This window comes from Morone saxatilis, unplaced genomic scaffold, assembly GCF_004916995.1.
Source record: "Morone saxatilis isolate NCDOM2014 unplaced genomic scaffold, NCSU_SB_2.0 Contig5, whole genome shotgun sequence".
In the NCBI taxonomy this organism is placed as follows: domain Eukaryota; kingdom Metazoa; phylum Chordata; class Actinopteri; family Moronidae; genus Morone; species Morone saxatilis.
Window position 1 is genome coordinate 21,278,992 of NW_023340095.1, and position 5,306 is coordinate 21,284,297.

At 38.9% G+C, this 5,306-nt stretch overlaps 1 long non-coding RNA gene across 1 annotated transcript; it reads left to right on the forward strand.

Annotated features, from left to right (window-relative positions):
• Nucleotides 1-342: 342 nt before the first annotated feature.
• Nucleotides 343-1,617, forward strand: LOC118339618. Its single transcript, XR_004797318.1, has 2 exons — nt 343-685; nt 1,134-1,617. It is a non-coding gene; the product is annotated as an uncharacterized LOC118339618 (long non-coding RNA).
• Nucleotides 1,618-5,306: the final 3,689 nt, after the last annotated feature.

Consider the following 5,306-nt stretch of genomic DNA (forward strand, 5'->3'; position numbering starts at 1 on the left):
TATGTCTGTGTGTGTGTGTGTGCAATTGATGCGAGGTAAATGCAACTGGCAAGAGCGCCATGGCAACCATGGCATCCCGTCCTCCTCCCCCCCTGCTGCATGCGTGAGGGCCAACAGGAGCAGTGTTCACATGTTGCTCTCATTAGTCACTCCCACACACTCAATGTTACAAACTGGAGCTGGAGGACAGGTGGTGCTGTAGGTGTGTGTGTGTGTGTGTGTGTGTGTGTGTCTGTACTGCAGTCTGCCGCCTGGGCGCGTGTGTTTTTGCTGAATGGTATTGGAGCCACGTGCTGGTGTTGAGGGACGCTGTGCACTTGGCAGAGATGGATGATAGGAGGCAGAGTTTCAGTTATACAACCGTTTCTGTTATGTGACATAAATGGCAGAAAGGGAGCACTGAGTGCAGAGATACAGTTAAACTGATTAAAGCTCTCAAGAAAAGGATTTTGATTGTTATTCATTTGTTTTAAACAGCAACATACTACTGCAACAAGCTTATTCTAGCCCAGTTCTTATTCCTTCCAGTAATCCAGTAAGTTTCCATATCTGTTTCAGCTGTTCCGAGGTGCAGGGGGCCGCAGTTGATCCCAGCATGCATGAGGAGGGCAACATTCAGGAAAGGTTGCTGGTCTATTGCAGGGCTAACATACACAGTCACAGCAGGTTTGAGCATCTATTAGTGGTAAGTACAGGTATGCCTTTTTTTTCTTGTTAATTTTCTGTGTGTCTGTTAAATATACATTTATTTCAAGTGTATTCTATGTTGTTGATTTGTTTTGTGAAAAGTATTTTTGTTTTTGTTTATTTCTGAAATGTTGTTGTAATATGTTTTCATAACTTCTATGAACTGTGTTTTTCTCCATAGTTTTGTTTTATTTTTTGCTCTTTCTTTCATTCTTTACAGTATTATCTTTATAATCTCACCCTATTCTGTTTTACAACCTCTATGTCATTTTTTGTGCAACTTGATTGTGTGTGACATGTGCTTCATAAGAAGAACTTCCAGAGACAATTTGTTTTAGAAAAACGGTTTATCTTTCTTGTCAATCTGTCTGTTAAAGTGTTTCTTTCTCTCTCTCTCTCTCTCTCTCTCTTTGTGCTCTGCCGGGATTGTGTGTCACTGGCAACAGTACAGCTGGGATACAGTAGTCTCAAGCAAACTACTAAGACTCACCCCACTCTTGGAAGTGAGTGTAGACCATCTGACCATCAGCCAGGACAGCAGAGCAAGCCCTCACGTGTTGCTGTCTGGATAATCACATAAAGACAACCCTACTCAACTTGTATAACACTCCCTCCCTCCCTCCTTCCCTTCCTGCCTCCCAGCCTTCCTCCCAGCATATGGACAGGGGAGGTCATTATTTTTACATGGCAGTTGAATGGACATGGTTAAAGAGTGCAAGAACTGTTTCATGTAATTTACACTCACAATGGTGGTTGACCTCTAAAATCCATTCTGCAGTATCACCAACCCCATAACCTTATAAAATCATTTGTTTTCTTCTGTCGGACCTTTAAAGAAAGATCACTGTGTTTGTCTTTTGTTTTTTGAACCACTATAAGTTTTATTTTAGAACACAGTGTATTGTTGGAATAAAGTCATCTTTGTCTATAGATACTGAAAAGAGTATCATTTTTTCTTACTCTGAATGATCAGAAACATTTTCTGCTCTACACTTTCACATTTTGCACGTTGAAATAAAATGAAAACATTTTCCTTTTACAAAAGTGCAGGCTTCCATTACAGAGGACGCTTTTCTCTGAGCGGTTGCGCAAATTATTAGGCCAAGTCTTTGTACAGACAAGGTAGTTCATCTTTTTCAAACGTGCACCTAAATTTAGCCAACTAGGTCTCACGCCTCACAAAACAGCTTCTCTTAGCATGTGAGACCCAGAAGTAGACAAACCAAACAACCACAGTGAGTGACAAAAATCAATTGTGTTCTTAGAAAAGTGCTCACAGTGTCTCATCTAAATTATATTAGTTCAGGCATATTTACCACAAGGACTGCGTCTTGTGCTTTAGCACAAGATTTAGGTCAGAGTCTTGAAGTGAAGTGCACGCAGATGTATTTACTTGTCATTCCATCTGGCCTTTGACTCCTATTTAAAGGAATCCGGTCATGCAGTTGTATAAATTAGCAAAGCATATACTGTGTGAATACAATAGATTTTGGGTTTATCACACTTAATGTGAGGAAATGAGAACAGATTGATGGTCACGAATGTGCATGTATAATAATCATCTTCATACTGTGTCACACTCACATGTGAGGTACGTCACCAGTCAGTGGATGCGTAGAAATGATATGCTGACTGTTTGCCATGAGTCATGCAGCAGAGGCCTCTCTGCTGGCAGCGAGTGCTGGAGTAATCCTGAGGAATTACAGTCCAGCAGAGGGACCTCAGGTGAGCGTTGGGATTAAGACAGGAGGTGTTAGCTGCAGTGATTTCAGAAACTGGGAGCCCCTGCGTGGGCATCTGATCAAGGCTGGACACATCTTGTCTTAATCCCTATGAAAATCCCAACTCACGTTAAAAATAAAAAAGAAATTGTTACTGAATGTCAAATATAGCAGCAATAACATGTTAGTTTAAAACAGGATGTGGTGTAAGTATACTTTGTGCTGAGACATCCAAGGAGAGGGGTGGATATATGTCTCTGGGCTCATGGTTTCCAGTTTGTTCCTGTGAATCTGTGAATTTATATGTGTTTATTCTGGATTTGTGATAAAGAGAATCAGCCACACAAATCACATTTAAAAACTCGAGACTTGGAGACTATGAACTGTGGGGAACAGGCTACTTTTAGTTGACATATATCATCTGTAGGTATGCTGCCTTTTATGTGCACACATACTTTCATGTGTAGATGTGAAATAGCAAGATAAAAACAATAAACACAGAATAAATAATTGTATTCTGCTTTTAATGTGTACATTGCTTTGTATTCAGAAACACCACAAGGCATGTGACAGCTTTACAAGCAGTCTCGCAGGCACAAAGAAGAGCAGATTGATCATGCACACTGATACATTCCACGTGTAGTAGTGACTGTTTGGATTCTTGTGTTATTACGACATAGTGAGAGACAGTTGTGATCATTTTTGGAATAAAATAGTTCTCTGAATGTTTAAAGGGTACCTTCTGGTTTCAGCCCAAACTGTCATTCATTCCCCCAGTGTCACCATCTAGTGGATACAATCTGACATAATAAGGTTTCTGGTGAGGTTTAAAATCAAACCTTGCCTTTAATCATGAACTGACCTTTTCTTTTTTTGGGCCAAAGCAAACAGCGTACATGTAAATTTTCTTATTTTACTTATTAGGACAACTACCAAACACAGTAATAATGGTAGTTTAAGGATATAATCCTTCTTCGACTGTCTCATATTTTTATCGTAAGCATTCCAGCTTTAGTGGGCTGCTAGCATACTGTAATCTAAGTTTTGTTTGATTTTTCTTGTGGTCAGTTTTACCCTTGTACTAGGTCAGTTACAACAAGAAACAGTGCCTAAAACGAGCATTTACATGAAGAAGTGGATGATGCTGCTGTAATCTATGAAGGGCTCACATCTAACTAACACTTTTCAACAGGAGTCAGTCTTTAAAGTGGAATTTTATTAAATCCTTAAACGCTAATTTAGAGTAGGATTTTAACTGATTAGCATTACTTCCATGTTGGGATAGTTGATTAAATCTGGTTCCCTGCTAGTCAGCGAAGAGAAAACAAAGGAATTCATTTTACATCACAATCCATCACTGATATATGCACACTATTGGATTTTTGGAGTATTATGTTTTGCACATGTAAACCAAACAACTCAAATGTACACAGATGATCAGAAACCTAGATACTGTTATGATCATACAGAGATATGAATTACCTGGTTTCTCGTGTTCCATGTAAACGCCATATCCCGGATGTGATCAAAACCATAGGCACATATAAACACACTCACTTTACGAGTTGTTAACAGTTTCTGGAAACATACATACAGTATATGACATATGTGACTGTATGAATTGACTTTGACATTGTTGATGTCTTATGTTGATGTGGTAACCTGAAAAAACAAATTTTAAATTGCCTTATTTGAACTTGATTTAGTCCCGTCCTTGTATGTGTGATGTGTTTGTATCCTGTAGATTGTGTTTTATTTCTATTTTAATTGGTGTGCTCTCTTGGCCAGGTCTCAAAGGAAATAAATAAAGTAATAATAAAGTAATAATAATAATCATCATCATCATGATCATCATCATCATCATGAATTATGCTGTATAAAAAAAAAGGTTAACGTGTAACGTATAACGTGTAACATGTACAATAAATAGGATTACAAACAGCACGTTAACACTAGTTTATTCTATTCTTATTCTCACACTACAGACCAAATGTTTGACCTGGTGAGTAGAAAAACCTATAATTATAGATGACAGCAACAAGCTGTTCTCCCTTGTTCTGTTCTGAGCAGTGCAGAGCTGTAGTGGGTGTAGCTGCCACCTCCACATTTTGGTGTTATGTACAGTAAGAAAGAACCTTCCTTCACAGCCTTCTAAATTCCTCCTGATGTCTAATTAAAGTAAGAAATCTGTGGGTGTCATTTTATTTTAAGCTTGGCTGTGCAACGGAGGGAAAATTATTCATTATTGTCTCCTCATGTGCTGACACACTTTACTGACAGGCTTTGGCATGAAGCGTTGCAGCATTTCTATTTCAAATGTAACATGTGTGTCAAAAATATAACAAAACACCAAGAATATAATGTGGGTCACCCTGGCCTGTTTCATAAGGTAATGAGCTACGGTAGAAACTAAAGCCAGTGAAGTCTTATATGTTCACATGGAAAATGGGCCGTGTCATAACGCTCTCTATCAGCCACTTAATGCTGTTCCATGAGGAGTATATTTGCATATTAGAGAGAGGGTTTGTGTGCATGGGTGGCCTACATGTGTCTGCACATGTCTACACCTGTGTTAGTGTGCAGATTATATTACTCCATGATACCTTATCAAGAGATTCATCTTGTTAGCCCCTCCTTTTGGTTACAACACCCCATCACACACACACTTCCTGCAGGGCGTGCTGAACAGATAAGACAGCACTGGTTTTAAGATACTTCAGGGAAATGAGGAACAGAGGCTCGTGTCATCCTTACACAACTTTCCAATTATGAATTTTCCCAAGAGGGAGGTTTTTGTTGTAGATGCTTTATACTGAGAATCTGTTCACAGCAGTGTTTTTAAATGAATACATTTTATTTCTGTTGTGAAACCTCATAGTACAAGCAGTTTTAAAGGTT